General features: G+C 42.6%; 1 long non-coding RNA gene across 1 annotated transcript; it reads left to right on the forward strand.

Annotated features, from left to right (window-relative positions):
* On the forward strand, window positions 1-24,224 carry LOC121819412 (uncharacterized). Its single transcript, XR_006059650.2, has 4 exons — window positions 1-106; window positions 2,641-2,792; window positions 6,439-19,738; window positions 21,045-24,224. It is a non-coding gene; the product is annotated as an uncharacterized LOC121819412 (long non-coding RNA).
* Window positions 24,225-24,515: the final 291 nt, after the last annotated feature.

Raw genomic sequence — 24,515 nt, forward strand, 5'->3', positions numbered from 1 at the left:
GGGAGCAGAAGTAGTTCTGGGCGCGAAGTGGCCTTCAACCCTGTGGTGGTCGGCTGAGCGGCTATGGCTGAAACCGCGAGGTGGGAGTAGGGGGTCCAGGGTAAAGGTGGGTAGGAAGGGACAGGATGTATAGACTGAGGTGGGGGGGAGCGGGAAGTTGGGGCACTGGGCGGCATGCAGAGGGCTTCCACCCACGTGAAAACACTGAGCTGGCCCAGTAGGTTCAGATCCCAGCACCACTACCAGTCGTGTGACCTTGAAAGGTTACTTCTCTGTGCCTCAGTTTTCTTATATGTAAAATGGGGATAAAAGTACTGTTCAATAGGCTGTGGGGAGATCAGGCAATGTATTGTAAAGCCGAGAGTTTGACATATAGATTCCAAAGTTGCCATAAAGATCAAACAGAACTGTTATCTGTTCCCTCCCGCTTCCCCCGGCTTGCCCTGCCAGAGGCTAGGCCTTCCCTCACCATCTCCTTTGCTCCTTAAGTGAGAGTTAACAGCGCTAGTGCTCCATCCTTACTCTGTATGAGTCCAAATCCCCCTCTACTGCTTACTAGCTTGGACCTTGCACACATTGGTCACTCTCAGTACCTGTTTCCTCACTGTGAAGTGGAACTAATGAGAGCACGCCTCGGGATACGTGTTGTGACCCCTAAATGAGGTGTGTATACCACCAACCACAGCACTGGGTAGATAGGAAGTGGCCTCTGAGTGTTACCCATCATTTGTATTACCCATTTTCCGAGGCTTAACCCAAAGATTCAAATCCTTTGAATTTTCAGTATTTGGAATTCCTTCCCCATCTGTTCTCCCACAATGATTTCTCCGTATGCCAACATTGCAACACTTGGCACATTTCACTTTGCACTGTAGTTGAAATTGACCTGATTTGTCCATTATACATTCTTGAGGGCAAAAAAAAAAACAAACAAACCTGTTTGGCTTACCTTTGTGCTCAGCACTGGGCCTTACCATTGTAAGTTTTGCTAACTCACTCCCTTCCTGGGGAGGGGGGGAGGGAGGGATAGAGTGGGCATACCCAGCTGAGGGTTGGCAGTTGTGTAAGAAATTGAGCAAGACTTGCTTTTAAAGGTTCTTTCCTCCACCTGGTTTTCTCCTCTGTCTTGGGGCTAATGTAATGAGAACTCCACATCAGATGCCAGTTTGCTCTATGAGAACTAGGGGAGCAGAAGCAGACTTCTGAAAAGTTGGCTTCTACTTTAAGCCCTGGAGAGTGGGTTATCAGGTGTGAAAAGGCTGGAAGAGAGATGCTCTGCCAGGTTAGTGAGATTTGGGACACTTAGTCCCTGGACAGGGATTCAGGTTCTGGGCTTAACACTGCTGAATTCAGACATCTAGCTCAGTGTTTTCTGAGGACCCACTGAACTGCCTGATGTTGTGAAGGATAGGAAATGAAGTACTTTTGCTCTGTAAGTTAATGGTCTCATTGGGGAGTGAAAGAATGTTCTCAAATGCCTAAATATTTTAGAAATGTAAGTGACCACAAAGTAAGTACCGTAAACCAGGTGAGAACAGAGGTAGTACCTTCTTCAAGGTAGTATGTCCCAGAAACTTGCACTCAGTCAGTACTCAAAACATATTTTTTTTCAGTTGAATTGAATCTTTTGCACTTGAGATGTGTTTTGAAGGATCCCAATAGATGAACAACAGGAAGGACTTTCAAACTTCCTGATATAGTTGGGGAAGGGGCTGACTCCTCACCTTTAAAATGTGAGCTGATAATCATAGTATCTGTCAGACTTGTTCAGTCACTAAGTTGTATCTGAATCTTTGAGACCCCACGGACCTCAGCACATCAGGCTCCTCTGTTCTTTACTCTCTTCCAGAGTTTGCTCAGATTCGTGTCCATTGAGTTGGTGATGCTATTAACCATCTCATCCTCTGCTGCCCCTTCTTTTGCCTTCATCTTTCCCAGCATTTGGGTCTTTTCCAGTGAGTTGACTCTTCAAATCAGGTAGCCAAAATATTGGACTTTCAGCTTCAGCATCAGTCCTTCCAATGAATATTCAGGGTTAATTTCCTTTAGGATTGACTGGTTTGATCTCATGGTCCAAGGGACACTCAAGAGTCTTCTCTAGCACCACAATTCAAAAGCATTAATTCTTCAGCACTCAGCCTTCTTTATGGTCCAGTTCTCACATCCTTACATGATTATTGAAAAACCATAGCTTTGACTATATGGACCTTTGTTGGCAAAGTGATATCTCTACTTCTTAATACACTGTCTAGGTTTGTCATAGCTTTCCTTCCAAGGATCAAGGGTCTTTTAATTTCATGGCTGCAGTCACTGTCTGCAGTGATTTTGGAGCCAAAGAAAATAAAATCTGTCACTGCTTCCACTTTTTCCCCTTCTATTTGCTATAAAGTGATGGGACCAGATGCCATGATCTTAGTTTTTTTAATGTTGAGTCAGACCGTGCAGTTCAAATCTGTGGCTTACAGACTGGTGAGAATGCAGGCACAGAAAGGACCTTGAAGCCAAATATTAAACAGGGGACTCATAATCAATCCTACATGCCTTTGACCTTCAACATAACAAAAGATCCCATTTTTAGGAAGTCAGAGAGAGTGGAGAATGGGTTTGTTTGTTTTTAGGGTTTTTAAAATTTTTTTCTAGAATCCCTCTTCCCAGGAATAGCCAAGTGAAAAGTATGAATCGCTGACTTGAAAAGCCGTCTGTGTTTATTCAGATCCTTAAACCAGTGCCGCTCAAAGGATGGTCTATAACTGAGATTAGTCCATAAACTATTTGTTTCTGGTCCAGATGAGGTAAGTAATAGAATTGAATGTTTAGAAATGTTTACAGTCTTTTGACATTGTTGTAACAACCAAGCCATGATCAATAGGTTCGCTTTTCTATACTGTAGTTGTTTAATTTTTCTAGAAATGAATTTTTTTACTGTACAAAAGTACTGACCTATAACAGGGGAAAGAAAGCTGATCTATCACCAGGATTAGTTGGATAAGCACTGCTTTAAATGCATTCTTGTGAGGCAGACATGTTCTGAAATGACTTCCTGTCCTCAGCTGTGGGCTGATCCTGGTTACTTGCTTCTGACAAATAGAGTATGGCCAAAGTGATGCAATGTCATTTCCAAGATTAGGTTATAAAAAGGCTGTGTCTTATATCTTGCTTACTATCCTAGTCTGTTTGGGCTGCTATAACAAGAACTGGGTAACTTATAAGCAGCAGAAGTTTATTGCTTACAGTTCTGGAAGCTGAAAGTACAAGGTCAAGGTGCCAGCAAGGTTAGTCTGGTGAGAGGCCTCATCTGGGTTGCAGACAGCTAGCTTCTTGTATCTTCACAGAGTGGAAGGGACAAGGGAGGCTTTTAAAAAGCCCTTTCTCAGTGGCTTTTTAAAAATTAATTTATTTTTGGCTGTGCTGGGTCTTCCTTTCTTTGTGGTCTCTTCTCTAGTTGTGGCGATTGGGGGTTCCTTTTCGTTTCTCATTGCGGTGCCTTCTCTTGTTGCAGAGCATGGGCCCGAGGGCTCTCGGGCTTCAGTAGTTGTGGCTTGGCGGCTTAGTAGTTGCGGCTTGGCGGCTTAGTAGTTGCAGTTCCCTGAGGCTCGAGCACAGGTTCAGTAGTTATGATGTGCGGGCTTAGTTGCCCTGTGGCATGTGGGATTTTCCCAGGCCAGGGATCTAACCGCATTGGCAAGAGAACTCATTACCACTGAACCACCAAGGAAACCCCTCAACATCTTCCTTAAGGGGGCTCATCACCTAATCACCTTCCAAAGGCCCCACTTTCGAATACCATCACCTTAGCGGCTAGGTGTCAACACAGGGATTTTGGCGGAACACAAGCATTCAGACCACAGCACTTACCTTCTCTGTGCATCTCTTGCTCTCTCTCGGAGAGTAGCCCTATATAGAAGCTCATGTGGCTGTGCAGAATTGATTGCTAGTGGGAAGCTGCTGTGTAACAAAGGGGAGCCCAGCCTGATGTTCTCTAACGACCTAGAGGGGTATGATGGAAGGGGTTAGGGAGGCTCAAGACAGAGGGGTTATATATATAATAATTGCTGATTTGTGTCGTTGTGAGGTGGAAACCAACTCAACATTGTAAAACAAGTATCCTCCTATTAAGAAATTTTTAAAAAAGAAGCTAACATGGAAAGGCACTGGTATCTTCAGCCAACAGCCAGTGAAGACCCGAGGCCTGCCACAGCCACTTGAACAAGCTTAAAGCAGGTCTTTCCATGCTTGAGGTTTGAGATGATGATAGCCCTAGCCAACTCCTTGATCACAGCGTTGTGAAAGATCCCCAAGTCTAAAGATGTAAGCTGCACATAGATTCTGACTCTGAAATGACTCTAAGATAATAAATATTGTTTCAAGCCACTCAATTGTGGGGTAATTTGTTACATAGTCTCGTTAACTAACACAGTCTGTGTCAGAAGAGAACATCAGACAAGTGGAAGGAAAATCTAAAAATGCAACTGCAACTGTGTAGTATGGTTAGTGAAATATTCCATGAATAATTAATGACTGTGAATTAATAACATTACAATAGTACATTCTGAGCCCTTCATGCAATAATCTGGCTTACCCCTATAAATATAAGATTACAACTTGACATGAAAGAGATCACTGAAAGATTTCTGGTGTGAGGTGAACACAAGTATTTTTTCTCATGGCAATTTCTTTATCTAAAATTAGTAGGAAAGAGAACTGGTCAAAACCTTGTATCCTTCTTTTAGAAAATTTCTGCTCATATGAGCCACAAGAAATATAAATTCGTGGTAAAAACTCCAGGGTTAAGAAAAACAATTTCCAGGATTAATAGCATATTTAAAATCTAAGATATAAATTAAGATATAAATCATATTATCTAGGAGGAATTAGATAGCTATTCTATTAAGCTCTTAAGATAGCTATTAAGTATAGCTAGTTTCGTAACAGGCATAGTCACAGGAATTTAAATGAGTCTGCAATGGCTGAGACATTTTGCCAAAGGCTTCTGCAAAATACGTTCATGAATGACCTGATTTGCAGTCTAATATCTACCAGTCTTGATGAATCAATGATAATTCATGAAGAGGAACTTTATTCTTGCTCTCTTGTTAGTCTATAATCTTCTGAAAGTTGCTTTGGACATTGGGATGGTGATGATCACCATCTGTGAGCCATGGGCACACACGGCTTTCATTAGAGGAGCTGCGATGGACTGAACCCCACTCTTCTGGGATCTTTCCAGGCAGGAGCTCATTTACTCCTCACAGCAACTCTATGAAGTAGGCACTACCTCCATTTTGTATGGTCTAGACAAGGAACCTGAGTTTCAGGGTCGTGACCATGGACATGCCCTCGGTCAATGCTAGAGTGAGAATTCAAGCTCTCCACTTTCCACCACAGTCCACACTGCCTCTGTGCTGTTCCTTGTTTACTCCTGACTCATCCTCCTCTTCCTGCAGGAGAGGATGCCCTTTCTCAATCACCACGTTCTTCCCACGGCTTCTGAAGGTGTAATATCTGCTCACGTCTTATCTTCTCTGCAAAGTTTCAAGGGAAATGAAGTCCTGTTTTGTCTCTCAGTACATTGCTCTGTCCTTTTTGATCTTTTACACAAAAATAACCAGCCCTGTTTTCACAGCAGCCTGTGTGGTGTGGCTCTTTGGTGATCCCTACACTGTTTTGACTCCTATTCGTCCATGTCAGCCGCAATTACTATCAGCAACACAGTAGGCACCCATTGGTGACAGTCACTGGGATACAAAGTAGGGGAGGACAAGAGCTTACAGTCCTATTAGGGAAGCAGGATGTGAACGGGGCAAAATGCTGCCACTGATCTGGGCACCTAAGTCTCCTCCTGTGAGAAGTACGCTTGTGTAAGGCCAGGCTTATGCCGGAAACTCAACAAGCTAAGTAGCTTTGCTGCTCCCCACCCCCACACCTTGTCTCTGTATGTGAATTGGAATTCTTAAAAGTCAGGTTAAGGTTCCAGAGTTTGCAGTTGCTGTGTGTGTGTGTGTGTGTGTGTGTGTGTGTGTGTGTGTGTGTGTGTGTGTGTAAAGGGATTGCAGGGACACAAAGGGAATTAGGAAAAGAGGTCTACAAAACACTGGAGTGAGGCCAGCCAGCAGGGAATGAGAAATCTACAACAGTTTGCAATAGAGACACGTGACAGCAAAGGGAAATAGCCAGCCTTGGTCCTGTAGCCAACCTTGGTCCTGTCTATGAATGGTGGATCCCTAAACTATTATGGGCCTGTTCTGCCTAACCAGTCACACAAACCTAGTCAGGGTGGCTAACCACTATCATGAACAACCCCCAGACTCAGTGACCTAACCCAGTGAAAGTTTGCTTTATTTCACAGTTCAGAAAGGGGTTTACAATAGGGGAAGTCTGTGCTCTTTGAGGTCATTTGAGGACGCAGGCCCTCTTCTCATTGGCTCTATCCTCCTTTAGGTCCTCAGCCTTCTCTCCATTCAGCTGGCAGATAGAGTGAAGATCAAGCCCGGTTGGGAGGACTTTATGGGCCAAGCCTGGAAGTGGCCCCCATGACTTCCGCTCACATGTCATTATCCAGAACTCAGCCACATGGCCTCACCTCAGTGCAAAGGAGGCTGGAAGATGGGGCTAATGGTCTTCCCAAGACCAGGGTGGAGAGGGTGGATATCTGTCTTTGGCACATCTGGTGAGCTGCTGCCCCTTGGTCTGATTTTTGTATTCTACTCATTCAGAAACCATTTATTCAGTACTACTGGGCATCTAGTTCTTTTGACTAAAAATATTATTTTAGCCACTCATAGCGAATTAACATACAAATGTAAAACCAAAATGGTTTGTTCAAAGTAGAGCAGCACTTCACACTGACAGTCTGAGTATTTAGGAAATGCTGCCTGAAACAATATGGTTGGACCTAGACATGATCACACTGAGTGAAGTAAGTCAGACTGAGAAAGTCAGATATTATATGATATCACTTATATGTGGAATCGAAAATGGGACACAGAAGGAGACTATGAAACAGACTCACAGACATGGAGAACAGGCTTGTAGTTGCCAAGGGAACTTGGCATTGGGAGTTTGGGATTAGTAGATGTAAACTATGGGAACTTAGCATTGGATTGGGAGTTTGGAGTTAGCAGATGCAAACTATTATATATAGAATGGATAAACAATAAGCTCCTACTGTGCAGCATAGGAATATATTCAATATCCTGGGATAAACCATAATGGAAAACAATATAAAAAAGAATGTACATATATAACTGAATCACTTTGTTGTATAGCATAAATTAACAAAACATTGAAATTGACTTTACATCAATAAAACTAATAAGAAAAAAGAACTGCCTGATCAGATTGATCATAGCCTATGGTACGTATGTGGGGAGAGTTTGGGATTCTTCAGTTTAATCCTAACTTGCCCCAAGCAAATCATCTTGGAAAGGGCACCTATATCTTCTGGACACTGTGCCTCTTGCCTGCACAGTCAGAAATTGAACTGGACAGGTTTCGAAGCTCCCTTCTCATCTTGAGTGTCTCAAAGTCTTGGTGACCAATGATGAGTTATGTTAGATTACAACCAAATTCATGTTCTTACTTAACTATGAGGCTTTCAGTCCAATGACACAACCACACAGCTTTAGAAAATAATTCTTAATACTCTCCAACTGGAATAAGAATCTGAACAGCATCCTCTCTGACAGCTTTCCATCTTTGTGATGCGTCCTCCTTTTTTTTGCACATGCCCCTGCCTGATGACATTTTGTAAGTCTAACACTCACATTGGTCTTCACTCTCCAACTTTACACTATTTGATGAGGGAAGCAGCAGATAAGGTGGATTATAGGGAAAGTCACTGGTCATCCACAAAGTAGGAAACCCAAGCAACCACCACCAAGAATTCATGTAAGTGCAGTTTGCCAAGGACCGATTTACTGCTCCTTTGTTAATAAGAAGCTCGTTTTGAGGCCAACAACCATTAAATCATTATTTAATGAGGTTGATGGTTTTTTAAATTATCTAACAGGTTTAGTTTAGCACCTGAATTGTCTCATTTGCTTAATCATCTCTGAAGCATATTTGTATTTTTGATCGCAGCTATACTATTCCCTTTACTAATTCACATCATTAACCAAGTCCTTCCTGTTTCTTTGTCCTTGCTGGTTTTTTCTAATTAGTAGCTTTATCCTCCCAAATTCTGGAATCTCTATCTGATCTTAACTCAGCAGCAGCTTTCTGATTGCCAAACTACAAGAACAGAAGGCAGGCCTTCCTGGTCCATCTAGATCTGCTTCTGAGCCCCTGCCAAACTTTGACTGCCTTCACCCACATTTTTTTAAATAAAATAATTTTAATATTTATTTGACTGCATCAGGTCTTAGTTGGGACATACAGAATCCTTTCTGTGTCACTTGGGATCTTTCCTTGTGGCACACAGGCTCGGTACCTCTATGGCATGTGGGATCTTAGTTCCCTGATTAGGGATAGAACTCAAGTTCCCTGCATTGCACGGCAGATTTTTTTTTTTTTTACTTTACAATATTGTATTGGTTTTGCAAGGCAGATTCTTAACCACTGGACCACCAGCTAAGTCCCTTCACTCACCTTTTTAAAAGATAAATACTAGTCATAGTTTCTGCTTGCTGACCAAATCTTGTTTATGATATTGTAGTGGGTTGAATGTGCATGCGTGCTAAGCTGCTTCAGTTGCATCCAACTCTTTGTGACCCTTTGGATTGTAGTCTGCCAGGCTCTTCTGTCCATGGGATTCTCTGGGCAAGAGTACTGGAGTGGGTTGCCAATAGACCCTCCTAATTGATGTCACCATACTAGACCTCAAAATGTGACCTTTTTTGGAAATAGGATCTTTGCAGGTCAAGACTGAGGTAAAGCACACTGGATTAGGGGTGGGGCTGAATCCAGAAGACACACGGACACACACAGCCCTACAGAGAAGAAGGCAATGTGAATTTGGAGGCAGAGATTGGAGTGACGAGCCACTGGAAGCTGGAGGAAGCTCAGAAGGGTTCTCCCCTTGAGCCTGCAGAGAGCACGGCCCTGCCTGCCCTTTGATGTCAGACTTTCTGGTACCTGGAACTGTGAGAGAAACACCTTCTGCTGTTTTAAGCCACCAAGTTTTTGTGTGGTAACTTGTTAGGGCATTTCTAGGAAAGTAATGCAGATATTTTTCAATTTTCCTTCTGCTTTTGTTTTGTTCTTGTTATTATGTAAGAACGATATTTTTTCCTGAGTAAAGGCTGTGATACTCTGGGTACTGCCGAGTCACTGGCAAACTCAGAGCCAAGGTAAAGGAGGAGTGTTGTGGAACAGGAGTCACAACGATGAGGTCAGCGCTCTGGAGGCCTGCTCAGGTAAGGACGCACAGGTTGGGGGCTTGTCTGGGAAGCCGCCTGAACCCTGTGCCTCGTGTCTTCCTTCAAGGCTCCATCTGCACTGGCTCTTGCCCTGTCCTCCACCTCTTACCTGCTGGGAGGTCCCAGCCAAACAGGGTTGGGCTTTTGTAAGAGAAGTGGATAAAACTCATCAATGACTTCCTTTCTACAATTTGAAATACTTTTTAGTTTTTCTCCTGCTGATAAAAGTGATCTATGTTCCTTGTTAAACAACACCAATAGATAATACAGAAAGGCAATAGGAACTTAAAATCACTTAGAATTTTAAGATAAAATTACTTTTTTAATGTAATACCCACACCTGTATTTATATTGTTTTTGTAAAATAATTTTTATAATTTATATAACTTACCATATGTAAGTTATATAACAATTTTTATAAAAATAATTTTTTTGGTAACTGCTTTATAAAAACCACTTATAATGCTTGCACCACTTATTTATCTTCCATATAAACAAATATAGTACTATACTGTCATCTTTACAGGGAACAAAATATCTCAGAATACAGATGCACCTTAATTTAAATAGTTTCGACTGATAAATAGGTTGCTTAGGTTGTTGTTATATTCTCACTATTATAAACTACTTCATGATAGACTTCTTTTATATATAATTTTGGGCATGCATCAGATTATTTGCATAGCATAAATTCTCCCAAATTTTTGAGTGAAAGAATATAAACGTTTGGAGGAATTAGACATATTCTGCCAATTGCCCTCTAGAAAGGACAGTGTATGATGGACTTTCAGTGCTTTTTACCAGTGTATCCTAATTTTGAATTACAGCAAATATCCCCTGATTTTCTGAGTAAAACTATCATAGCCTTGCTGTTACTGACATCTAGATTAGAAAGAATCTTGAAAAAGAAAAAGAGTTTCATACAGTAATTGGAATTTTTTTGGAGAGCATTTTCCTTCAGTTGTCTCTTCTTTCCCTCTCTGTCTCATTTGTTTGAAAGTGCTTTGTGATCAGCGTGTTTACTACTTGGTGCCTTTTACAAGCATCAGTTAACTGTGAACATGACTCTCCCTGATGTATGTCTGTCTTATTTCAGTGGCAAGTGCACTTTCCCAGTTCTGCTGACCTATCTCTCCAAACCTTCAGGACTGCCAAGATGAGTTAGGAAGAAACAGTATCTGGATCTGTTTCCTACAGAAGTGTCAATATTTGCTAAAACAAAGAGCTGGGAGTACCCCCATGGAATGCCATCTGTCCTTGTCTTTGAAAGCCTGCCAGAAAACCATTTCACAGCCAAGAGACACTGAAATTCCACAAGGTGGCTTTCAGAGCTGAAACTGGCTGATGTAAATAGAGGCTTTGCTATGGGTAAACTGGAAAGTATAGAAATGTGGTTCATGTTTGAAACTCTAAGGATTGTTTACCAAAATATTTCCCATAGGAATCTTTGAATCAGCAGGATCACCTAGCTGATTGAAACATTCAGATCGTGAACATGTCATTTTCTTGTATAGTTTTTCAGGACATGAGCATCTGGTAAGATGAGACACAGTTTCCTTCTTAGAGTCCGATTATTTCAACCATGCTGTTTCTTAAGCAAATAAGCCTCCTACTTTCTTCTATGACATATGGAAGCTCAGTTCTGTTGCAGTTTTAGAGGGGAGGCATAAGACACAGAGCCCTGCTTCTGAAGTACCGTTGGTTGCCTGACTTAGGTTCCATAGGGAACCTGGCTCCCTGCTTCCCTTGGAGAAAACCCAGATTCCCATGAGCAGGAACCTGAAGAGTAATTCAAGACATCATCTTGGGTCTGAGTGAAATCCTTCAAAATACATTAGATGGCTTTCAGGGCCTGGTCCTCCTCCTCCAGAGTAGTGCTCAGTGGGATGTTTGCCTCTCAGAATGTCATTCCATCTGCGTGTTGTCCAGCTCTCCCCAGAGAATACATTTATTTGGGAATCTTGAACCATCTGTAGAGCCTGAGTCCACAACATTCTTGTGATCCCCAAATACGCCATTCAGCTCTGACATTTCTTCCAAGTTTATTTCCAGCAGATGCTGCCAGCCCTCAGCAGGACCTTCAGCTATTCTTGTTCTTCTCAGGAATAGAGTAGCTATCCTGGCCTCAAGAGGGCTGTAGGCCACCCCCACTGGCTGTCCCTACTGCAGGCTGGAATGGACCAGGAGGGCAGATCTTCCCACATTGCTCTGCATCTTGGGCATCTTGGCCCAGGTTCACTAGATCCAGCTAATCCAGGAGGGTCTTGGCCACTATAGAAACATATATTTCAGCCCCTAAAGATACATGGGTATGTTTATCTAATGGATTTGACATGGATTAAGTGTATGCATTCATTCGATAAATACTTAATGAATATTACTCTGCATCAGGCTTTGTTCTGAGAACATGTTTCTGTGAATAAAACCTCAGGTTTATTGGGGTTTGTACCTGGTAGCTCAGATGGTAAAGAATCTGCCTGCAATGCAGGAGACCTGGGTTCGATCCTTGGGTTGGAAAGATCCCCTGGAGAAGGGAATGGCTACCCACTCCAGTATTCTTGCCTGGAGAATTCCATGGGCAGAGGAACCTGGCGGGCTACAGTCCATGGGATCTCAAAGAGTCAGACACAACTGAATGACCAGCACTTTCACTTTTCATCCATTGGGAGCAGACAGACAATAAACAAATAGTTTGTCAGGGATTGATATATGCTAAAGATAAATAAAACAGGGGGGAAAGGCTGCAGGGAGCAAATTGGGTGTTCAGGTGCACATTACATAAGGAGGGAGATACGGAAAGTCTGACCTGCAGGTGAGGGAGTTCAGTTGGGGGAAGGAGAACTTCAGGAAGGCAGAATAGCAAGTTCACAGGCTCTGAGGCAGGAGAGCACCAGCTATGTTAAAAGAATAAGGGGGAGGCTGTGCGGTATGAAGGGAGAGAGAGCAGTGTCAGGTACCAACTCATGCTGGGCATCACACCATCCAGTTTTGTATTTTGCTCTGAGTGGGATGGAAAGCCAATAGAAACTTGTAACAAGAGATTAATACATGTAAGACACTTAAGGCTTGCCAGGTGGTGTTAGTGGTAAAGAACTCGCCTGCCAATGCGGGAGACATTAGAGATGTGGGTTCAATCCCTGGGTCAGGAAGATCCCCTGGAGGAGGGTACGACAACCCACTCCAGTATTCTGGCCCGGAGAATCCCATGGACAGAGGAGCCTGGCGGGCTACAGTCCATGCGGTTGCAGAGTCGGACACGACTGAAGTGACTTAGCATGCACACGGGACACTTAAAGCACTACGCACAGTAAGGACTCAAAATTCTGGGTTTTTACTTTCCTTGACTCTAAAGGTAACCTCCATTCTGCTTTATGAGAATGATCATTTTTATTCTAAAATATGGCAGAAAGGATAGAAATCCTGATCTTATAGATCAGATTTGTGGTTGCCAGTGGCAAGGGGTGAGGGGAGGAGGGTTTGGGGGAGGGGCATCAAAAGACACAAACTTCCAGTTATAAGACAACTTAAGCACTAGGGATGTAATGTACCACATGATAAATACAGTTAACACCGTTGGGCTTCCCAGGTAGCTCGGTGGTAAAGAATCCACCGGCCAGTGCAGAAGACACAGGAGATTTGGGTTTGATCCCTGGTTCAGGAAGATCTCCTGGAGGAGGAAATGGCAACCCACTGCAGTACTCTTGCTCGAAAAATCCCATGGACAGAGGAACTGGTGGGCTACATTCCATAGGGTTGTAGAGTCAGACACAACAGAGTGAGTATACACACTCGTCGTATGAAAGTTGTTAAGAGAAGAAATCCTAAGAAGAAAATCACAAGAAGAAAAATTTTTTTCTATTTCTTCAGTTCTGTACCCATATGAGATAATGGATGTTTGTTAAATACTTAAATACATGAAGTGATAATCATATGTAAGTCAAATCATTATGCTATGTAATGTAAACTTACCTGTGTAAGTGCTGAATGTCAATTATATTTCAATAAAACTGGGAGAAAAAACTTCATTAATATTGAAAAAACCCTGATTGTACAACTGTAGGTCCAATTTTATTTTATTTTATTTTATTTTTTTTGTAGGTCCAATTTTAACATCCTCCATCTACAAAGAGGATTGGTGATTAGAAAATTATCCCATATCCAAGACTGGGTTCTTTGCATTTGCTGTTCGACAATTTGTTTTCTAAAAAACTTCTTATGGGTATTTTCCATCTTAAAACAAAATTAAGCTAGAACCACCCAGCTTCAAGCAATTATCAATTCATGGCTAATCTTGTTTCTTCTGTATTTTTGTCGATATTCTTTCCCCTCCTCACACTGAATTACTTTACAGATCTCAGACACATCTTTTCATCTGTGAATGCCTCAGTATATATCTCTGAAAATAAAATCTTTCTTTTTTGCTTTACCACATTACCATGATCACACCTACAAATTAAATGATAATTCCTGAGAGCATAAAAAAATCGAGTCAGTCATCAAATTTTCCTGGTTGTCTCCTTAATGCTTTTTAAAAAGTTGATTTGGGGACCTCCCAGGTGGTCCAGTGGTTAAGACTCAGCGTCACCAACGCAGGGGGCAAGGGTTCCGTCCCCTTAGAATAGAATAGAACGTCCGTTAGAATAGAATAGAACGGGACAGAGTGAGAGGTAAAATAGCGGATCTGTTTAAACTGCGATCCAAACATGCACTTTGCATGCGGGTGTGCAGTTCAGTTCAGTTCAGTCACTCAGTCGTGTCCGACTCTTTGTGACCCCATGAATCACAGCACACCAGGCCTCCCTGTCCATCACCAACTCCCGGAGTTCACTCAGACTCACGTCCATCGAGTCCGTGATGCCATCCAACCATCTCATCCTCTGTTGTCCCCTTCTCCTCCTGCCCCCAATCCCTCCCAGCATCAGAGTCTTTTCCAATGAGTCAACTCTTCTCATGAGGTGGCCAAAGTACTGGAGCTTCAGCTTTAGCATCATTCCTTCCAAAGAAATCCTAGGGCTGATCTCCTTCAGAAGCGACTGGTTGGATCTCCTTGCAGTCCAAGGGACTCTCAAGAGTCTTCTCCAACACCACAGTTCAAAAGCATCAATTCTTCGACACTCAGCCTTCTTCACAGTCCAACTCTCACATCCATACATGACCACAGGAAAACCATAGCCTTGACTAGATGGACCTTAGTCGGCAAAGTAATGTCTCTGCTTTTGAATATACTATCTAGGTTGGTCATAACTTTTCTTCCAAGGAGTAAGCGTCTTTTAATTTCATGGCTGCAGTCACCATCTGCAGTGATTTTGGAGCCCCCAAAAATAAAGTCTGATACTGTTTCTACTGTTTCTCCATCTATTTCCCATGAAGTGATGGGACCAGATTAGGTCTTGTAAATCTTTGAAGATCTGACTAGTCACCCACTGTTGTTTTTCTTTTTTTCTTGTCATTTATTTGTGAAGAAACTTGGTCTTCTGTTCCTTAGATGTCCCTCATTTGGGATTTTGCTGATTACCTCCCCATAGAGTTGTGAATATGTTCCTCTTTCCCCTTGTTTCTCCTTTAAACTGGTAGTTACTTCTAGAGGCGTAACCAAGTTGGTTTTTTTTGCCTAGACCTCGTGAGAAGTGTTTGAACTTCCTGTTACACCCCATCAGGAGATATGCCTTGCCTCTCTTTCTGTTTCATTTGTAATACACATAATATCAAATTAGCATTTTAGCCACAGTAAAGAATACAATTCAGTAGTATTTAGTACATTCACAATATTGTACAACCATCACCACTATCTAATTTCAGAACTCTTAGGTCATCTCAAAAAGAAATCCTGTACCCATTAAGTAGTCATGTCCCATCTCCCACCCGCCAGCCCCTGGCAGCCATGAATCTGTGTTTGGTCTCTCTCGATTTTTCATATGAATGGAATCATAGGACACATGGCCTTCTGCGACTTGCTTCTTTCAGCTAGTATAATGTTTCCAAGGTTCATGCAAGTTATAGCTGTAGCAGTACTGCATTCTTTTCATGGCTGACTACTACTCCACTGTGGATATTTTATTTATGCCTTTCTCCACTGATGGACGTTTAGGTTGTTTCCACCTTCTGACTTCTGTGAATAATGATGCTGTGAACATTTGTGTACCGTTTTGCTGGCATGCCTGTTTTAGTCCCTAGAAATGCCTCTCTTTTTGTGGTGCTAGGACTCATCAGTGGGTTCAATTGGCTTCAGCTTGATCCATATAAGATAACGTTCCCTGTGGGCCTTTCATGTATTGATTTCAGCCACCTCTGATAACCACTGCCTATTCCAGTAGGGATCCAACAGCACAATTCTCATAGAGGTCAAGGTAGCCTAACCACTTTACATGGAACCCTCAGTTAACATTAAAGCTGCACTGTTCTGGGCAACGAAGCTCATGCTTTCCTCCAAGGGGAAGAAAAGGGGGAGAAAAGGGCTGGTGACCAAAAAGTGTGGGAAAAGCTGATATGATAGATGCCCTTGCTGCAGACTGCACTGTCTGCTCATGTGCTAAAGCCCCCAGGAAGTTGTGCAGTCAAAAATCCTGTTTCACTAAACCAGTAGGGCCTAAAAACTAACTCATGTGACCTAGCATCAAGCATCCTCAGACAGGTGGCATAGAGAGGCAGGATAATGGAGTGGTTGAGAGCACAGATGTCAGTGCTAGATTTTCATGGCTCAAATCCTATCTCTGCTGCTCAATAGCTGTGTGACCTTGGGCAAGTTGCTCCACCTCTCTGTGCCTTGATCTCCCCATGGAGGGGATAAAAGCAACACCTATCTCATAGGGTCTTTTATGAGGATTAAAGGAGTTAAGACAGGCAAAAGCACTGTGCCTGGCCATAGGAAGGTGCTGAGAGTTACCTGTTATGATTTATACTGTGGGCCTAGAGGACAGATCAGTGATTTCAGGCTGCTGGTCTGAGAGCTGCTGGGGTGCTGGGTACGGAGGCAGGGCAGGGTCACTCCAGGGCAGGTGAGCAAAGGAGGGAGGGAAGAGACTCTGCACATGGGTAAGTTGGTGAAGGGAGAGCTGGATCCTAGACTCAGTAGACTTCCCTGGTGTTGGAACAGGGAAGGCTTCAGTGCCCCCTCCACTCCAGTGGGCCCATACCACAGTTCGCTCCTTTTTCCTGAAAAAGGGGGTCACGGCCACGCTCACATCCATGTCCCTAGGTTGCCTGGGGCTCTCCTCCTGGCCTTCTCTCCAGTGGTCCCCATGTATCTCTCGTCTCTCTAGTATCAGGTTATAATTTTTTCATGATGACTCAGCTTGTTTTCCTCTTTATTTTCTATATGAGAAATGGAGAAGGAAATGGCAACCCACTTCAGTATTTTTGCCTGGAAAAACCCATGGACAGAGGAGTCTGGTGGGCTACAGCTCATGGGGTTGCAGAGTGTCGGACATGACTGAGTGACTAAGCACAGACGAGAAGAGAGAAACCCTTCCCTGGGGTCATTAAGCGCAGCTTTCCTTTCTCTTGCAATAGCTGGGTGAAGGTGGGATGGGGGGACTGCCTGGAAACTGCCAGGTGAGTAGAATCCAGTGTCCGCCCATCACAGTGTCCAGAGGCTTCTGTGTCCCCAAGCCCCTGCTGCCTGGCCTGTTGGCCTGGTGGCTCTGTGTGCTCAGCAGCGCAGTTTTCACAACTAGCCTCTCACCAGCCAGCCCGGCAGGGTACTCCAGCTCCATCCCTCCATGGTGACATGGGACCTATTTCATCTCATTACATAATTAGCTAAAACTAGACCAAGTCACTGCTTTTACCAGGCCTTGAGCATCCTAAGCCTGCCTCAGTTCAGTTCAGTCACTTAGTCGTGTCCGACTCTTTGCGACCCCATGAATCACAGCACGCCAGGCGTCCCTGTCCATCACCATCTCCTGGAGTTCACTCAGACTCATGTCCATTGAGTCCGTGATGCCATCCAGCCATCTCATCCTGGGTCGTCCCCTTCTCCTCCTGCCCCCAATCCCTCCCAGCATCAGAGTCTTTTCCAATGAGTCAACTCTTTGCATGAGGTGTCCAAAGCACTGGAGCTTCAGCTTTAGCATCAATTCTTCCAAAGAAATCCCAGGGTTGATCTCCTTCAGAAGCGACTGGTTGGATCTCCTTGCAGTCCAAGGGACTCTCAAGAGTCTTCTCCAACACCACAGTTCAAAAGCATCAATTCTTCGACACTCAGCCTTCTTCACAGTCCAACTCTCACATCCATACATGACCACAGGAAAAACCATAGCCTTGACTAGACAGACCTTAGTTGGCAAAGTAATGTCTCTGCTTTTGAATATACTATCTAGGTTGGTCATAACTTTTCTTCCAAGGAGTAAGCGTCTTTTAATTTCATGGCTGCAGTCACCATCTGCAGTGAAGCCTACCTACTCCCATTTTTATTTTGGAAAAATCTAGTCCTTTCCACTTTGGGTTCCAAAATATATATATATTTGGTTTATGTTTAAAAATTGTTTAAGGATGTCAGTGCAACTAACTGCCTTCCTCTCCACTCTGCCAGCACCTTCCTGACTCTTTTTCTCATATTTGCCATGTCCTCTCTAGGCTGTGTCCTCAGCCCTGTGCTTGGGTAGGAAACTATCCTGGATATTGGGCGTCTATGTCTTCCCGCCTCTTGCCTGTTCTGTGTCCCTCTGCCCTCTATCAGCACCTCATCTGGACCGATTTGGCGGATCCCAGCCCTGGGTTCACACTTTTCTGTTGTGGGATCATACAGCAGCTTGGTATATTTAGGACAAACTTTACTGGCATATAGGAAGCTTTGATGGTTTCCCATCCACTACTTTCATGTTCCCGCTCCAGCAGCAGTCTCAGTCCCTGGGTCAGACTGAGAGCCAACCCCCAATTCATAATCACCATTAACCTTCTAAAAGTAAGTCAAGGGACTTTCCTGGTGGTCCAGTGACTAAGACCTGCTGCTGTCAATGCAGGGGGCTCGGGTTGGATCCCTAGTTCAGGAAACTAGATCCCATCAGGGAACTAGATCCCACATGCTGCAACTAAAGATTCGGCACAAATATGACCCAGAGCAGCCAAATAAATGTTAAAAACAAATACAAAAACATTAGGTCCATAATTGGTACTGCTCATTCAGAAAGCATGAGATGCTAAGTCTAAACTATTCAAGGCTAAACTCTTTGTGAATCTGAGTCAGCTCCTTATTGTCCCTGTTGTAGGGTAAGGTAGTCAGAGAAGGCGAGGTTCAGAAAAAGAACAGGATTGGCACTTTACAGGAACATCTGTAACACCTTTAATGAGGCGAGAAGGGGCAGCAGTCAGATTAGTGAGCTGCTGCACTAACCCAAGAAAAGAGTAAGTATATATAGGCATATATGTGGAAATCTACTGTCTTAAGGGGGCCTGCTCTTCTCCAAGATTGTTTGGAGTAGCTATCTCTTAAATGGCTGGGGCAAGGAATTCTGGAGAAGCTGGACCAGCTGGGAGCTGGGTGTAATCAACCTTAATGTCCACTTTTTTTTTCTTCGGGTGAGAGAGTTCTTTGTTTTGCATAGAATGGTGAGGAGGACCCGGAGGGGAGTTTTAACTCCAGGCTATTTTGAGCTGTGTAACTTTCCTTCACCTGTTGTATCTGACTCTGCAATCCCATGGACTGCAGCATGCCAGACCTCCCTGTCCTTCACTATCTCTCAGAGTCTGCTCAGGTTCATGTCCATTGAGTTGGTGATGCTATCCAAACATTTCATCCTCTGCCACCCTCTCCTTTTGCCTTCGGTCTTTCCCAGCCTCAGGGTCTTTTCCCTGTCCCTGAGAAAGTTGCTCAGTCACATCTGACTCTTTGCGACCCCATGGACTATACAGTCCAAGGGATTCTCCAGGCCAGAATACTGGAGTGGGTAGCTGTTCCCTTCTCTAGAGGATCTTCCCAACCCAGGGATCGAACCCAGGTCTCCCACACTGTAGGTGAATTCTTTACCAGCTGAGCCACCAGGGAAGCCCTGTCCCTACTCTGTCTCTAAAGGTGGCCTGTGGTTCTTTTCCCAGATTCACACTCTGGGTGAGGTGAAAGGTAGTGAGATGCTCCTAAGATGAAAGTCATGACTGCCCCCCTTTCCCGAGGGTCTCCAGCCCTGGGCTCAGGGCACGTCTAGGCAGTGCCCCAAACTGCTGGTGTGTTCGGAGGGGAGAACTGATTCCACAACAGAAAGAAGTTGCCTCACAAGACTGAAAGGAGAACTTCAAACATGCTGTCAGAAACGCATCAAACGTCAGCCATGAAGCAACCCTCCAGGTCATGCCCAGCAGCCAGCCTGTCCCGGGCTGTGGAAACCAACGACCAAAGAAGGAAGCACACCTGAGCCAGCTTGCTCTCGAGCTGCAATATGCAGATGAAGGTACAAGGCAGTTGCGTAATTCCTACACCTGTTCTGACTTAGCACCAAGTGGAAGTATTGAACTAGGATTTTGACAGGTTGCCAGTGCTGGCAGTGGATGCAGAAGATTTCACAGTGATACCACGCACCTGGTGCCAGGGAAGGGACACAGAGCCCATGGAGTCTGCCTTCAGCTGTGTGGAGAAGCCTTCCTCCCACCCACAGGGAGGACTTGGGCTGCTGCTTGGCTTCCCTGGAGTAGCTTACAAAATAAATTAGCAGGACCTGACATTTAAAATTTTACCAGTTGTAGATTTTTAGAGTGTCAATGGGGTTTGGGTTTCATGGTTGCTGCTAAAATAAATGTGAGCAACTTGCATGACTACATTCAGTTTTCACTGATTTAATTACTGCTTAGAAAAGAAATTGCCAGATGGAAAAGACATCGCCATCATGCCTCACATTCTTCCTGGTGTTCAAGTTAGAGTCAATATTGATCAAAACCTTTCAGTGGCCTGTAGTTTCCACCCAGTGGTTTTCAAGTGACATGCAATTAGTTGGCTTATTTGTGGCCCCTTCCTCATGGCTGTGCCTTGGACAGTATCAAAAGAGACCTGTCTGGGGCCATTTACTAAATCTTTAAGTTCAGTATCTTGTGAGCTTCCAGAACCTTTGTTGCAGAATATGGTAGTGTTTTAAAATGCAAGTGGGAGAAAAATCTTGAAAAGATGGTAGACTCGTTTATAGAAGAGCTAGCAGATTATGACTTTACTGAAACATTTAAAAAAGTGTATGCATCTGCTTTAAGTGGCTTTTTATTAGTGGAGTACATGGCCTGCTTAACAGATAGTAAAACCTAAGACCTGGCAGCAGTTTTAACTCTCTGGGGAACACAGATTATGTTTCAAGGGCTTATGTGGTTCATGGTAACATCAGATGGGTTATGAGAGAAAACCCAACTAAAATGTCAACTGAGTGGTTCTAGAACTGGAGCATTGTTACTGGCAGGTGGGGTGTCAACCATTTGGGTGGATTTGAACTATCGTCACAGATTGGGAGAGGACTTTGGCCATTATTGTCTCCAGCTTCCCCAGCCTCCAATCCTGGAATCTTTGACAAGCTAGATGGTTGACCTTGCCCAGGACTTCACAGGCAGCCTACTTCATGGGTGCCTGCCCAGATCTAAGATTATACAGTTTCCCTGTGGCCTTTAACCACCCAGCCTGCTCTCTGAATGTCCCAGAATGAATGCACTTCTATAAGACAGGTTTTCTAACATCTGAAGTTAGATTGCATGTGTCTTCTAACTTGCCTTTTCCTTTTTCAGGATCATTCTGCAGATCCAGATCCTTCTGAGGTGGCTTAGTTAATCAAAGAGAATGAACTTCCCAGAGACAAGAGAACAGTGCTGCAGCCAAGCAAAGAACAGTAGCTGTGCTTCTAAACTAGACTCTCCAAAGAGCCCATGAACATTTTCTAGACCAGCATCCCATCTCATTCAGCCTTTCCTCCCTCTCAGAGTTTCCAGATATTTACCATCCTGAGGTCCAGCATTAGCCAATGGTCTTAAAAGGGATGCCTAGCAAAGAAAGGAATATGGGAGGTATGGTCTGGTAGGGTGCCCTTTTCTGGGCAGTGTACTTCCGGATGGTTGGATGTCGAGACACTCACCTATCCCCTAACTATACTTTAACATTTCCTGAACGTCTTTTGCAAATTATTATTTTCATGATGTAAATTATGTAAAATAGTACAACCACTTTGGAAAAAAATGTGGCATAGTAAAGTTGACCCAGCAATTCCATTTTCAGGTATATTCTCTATAGAATCTCTTGCAAATGCACAGGAGACATGTAAAAGAATGTACGTAGTAACAGTGTCTACAAAAGCAACAAAAACGAACAAATGAACAAACAAAACTGGAAATATGTCAAATGTCCACTGCCAGTTGGATGAGTAGATACATGTACATTCTTTTTTATTACTGTGGTAAAACGTACATAACATATAATGTACCATTTTAACTATGTTAACGTGCACAGTTTTGTGGAATTAAGTACACTCACATTGTTATGCAACCATCATCACCATCAGCAGAAATTTTTCATCTTCCCAAACTGAAACTCAGTACCCATTAAACATTAACTCCCCCTGTCCCATTTCCCTCAGCCTCTGGCAAACTCTATTCTGCTTCCTGTCTCTATGAATTTGACTATTCTAAGTACCTCATGTAAGTGGAATTGTAGTGTTTGTCTTTTGTTACTGATTTATTTTACTTAGAATAATGTTTTCAAAGTTCATCCATGTTGTTATCATGTATTGGAATTTTACTCCTTTTTAAAGCTTAGTAATATTCCACTGTATATTTATACATAGCACATTTTGTTATCCGTTCATCCATAGATAGATGCTTGGATTGCCCCCAGCTTTGGCTCTTGTGAATAATGCTGCTATGAACATGGCTCTACAAATATTTGCTCAAGTCCCTGTTTTCATTTCCATGCAGTATATACCTGAAAGTCAAATTGCTGAAAGTCAGTTCCATGTTTTGAGGAACTGTTATGCTGTTTTCCATAGGAACTACACCTGATCACTCTCTTTTTTTAAACTGCATATATTATAGTATAACTACTTATTAGATATTGCCAATAGATATTAGATATTCCTAAGATTTTATCTATATAGATATATCTACATGTATTATATTTACAATTTTATAGAGGTATCTCTATGTATATCTATAGAAAAATCTCTATATCTATTTCCATATCTGAAGTGTATTTAGAGTTTCTGGTAACCCAAACCTTTCCAACACTATTACCAGATTTCTTAACTTTGGCCAATTTAGTAGTTTTAAAATCATCATTTTATCATGGCCTTAATTTTTATTTCCATAATCACCATTGCAGTTACTCATTTTATATATGTGAAAGTTTTGTTTTCACATGGGTCTTTAATCCATAAAGAATTAATTTTTGTATGATGTATGATAGAGGTCTAATTTTGTTCCTTTTAACATGATAACCAAATGTCCTGACTCCATCCTCTTCCCATTACCATTCTCTCATATGTCAAGTTCCCATATATAGTTGATCTGCCTCTGAGCTGTTTGTTCACTTGGTTAATTTGTCCACCTTCATTACTGGCATCTGTTTTATTTATTAGGAGATAACAATGAGGTCTTGAGAGAGACTGATGCTGAACACTCAGGTACTTTATTGTCCAGTATTGTAACTGCACCTGGGTATGGACGAGGTGGTTGGAATGGGCCTGCTGGTTGATTAAAGTGTATGCACTCACAGAGCTCATATAGTTAAATATGAACACATACATTTAAATCCTGATGATGCAATGTGGTAAGTGTGGGAATACAGGAATAGCTGAAGTGATATGAGGAATCACAATGAAGGAAACAACTGATTCTAGTATTTGGGTATCCAAGAGGGTAACAGAAGCAAATAGCATTCCAAATAGCAAGTGTATGGTGTCATAGTTGAGGGCTGAGGTCTAGAGGTAGACAAATTTAATATTGAATCCAAGTGCCCACACTTATTAGCTGTGAGACTCTGACTGTTCTCAGGGTTGAATCTCAACTTCCTTATCTATTCAACAGAGATAATAATACCTCAGAAATTTGTTGGGAAAATTAAACCCAAAATAGAAAAACAAAGGAAAAAGAAATGAACAAAGAAGAAATACAAAAACAATCGGAAAACAAGGATTAAAATGGCAATAGGTATCTATCTATCAATTATTATTTTAAATGTCAATGGACTAAATGATCTGATCAGAAGACATAGAGTGGCAGATTGGATAAAAAAAACAACCAAGAACCTACAATATGTTGCCCAGAAGAGACTCACTTCAGGGCAAAAGATACAGACTGAAAATAAGGGGATAAAAATATACTTAATGCAAGTAGAAATGGCAAGAAAGCGAGGGTAGCACAACTCATATCATACAAGATAGAGGTTTTTAAATACAATTTAAAATAAAGGCCATGAAGAAAGACAAAGAAGGCACTATACAATGATTAAGGGATCAATATTAGAAGAGGAGGCACCCAATATAAGGGCACCTAAATATATGAAACAAATACTGACAGACATAAAGGGAGAAATTGACAATCATACAATAACAATAGGAGACTGTGACACCCCACTGACATCAATAGACAGATTATCCATACAGAAAATCAATAAGGCAACAGAGGTCCTAAACAACAGTCCAATTGGAGTTAATTGATATCTATGAGACACTACAGCCAAAAAACCCAGAATACACACTCTCTAGGTTAGACCATATACCAGGTCATGAAATAAGCCTCCACACTTTTAAGAGGATAGAAATTATTTCAAACATCTTTTCTGACCACAATAGAATGAAACTAGAAGTCAACCACAGAAAGAAAAATAGGAAATGAATGACCATATGAAGATTAAACAATATGCTACTAAGGAAACCGATAGGTCAACAAAGAAATCAAAGAAGTGAGAAAATATCCCAAGACAAATGAAAATGAAAACACCACCTTACAAAATCTATGAGTTGCAGCAAAAGGAATTCTAAGATGGAAGGTCATAGTGATACAGACCTTCCTTAGGAAACAAGAAAAATCACAGAAGACCACAGAAGACCCAGAACTGCCAAAGCAGTCCTGAGGAAAAAGAACAAAGCTGAAAGTACAAATCTTCCAGACTTCAGACAATATTACAAAATACAGTGCTGAAAATAGCATGGTATTGGCACAAAAACAGACATGCATCAAAGGAACAGAACAGAGACCCCAAAATAAACC

This window comes from Ovis aries, chromosome 4 (assembly GCF_016772045.2).
Source record: "Ovis aries strain OAR_USU_Benz2616 breed Rambouillet chromosome 4, ARS-UI_Ramb_v3.0, whole genome shotgun sequence".
NCBI classification, from domain to species: Eukaryota; Metazoa; Chordata; class Mammalia; order Artiodactyla; family Bovidae; genus Ovis; species Ovis aries.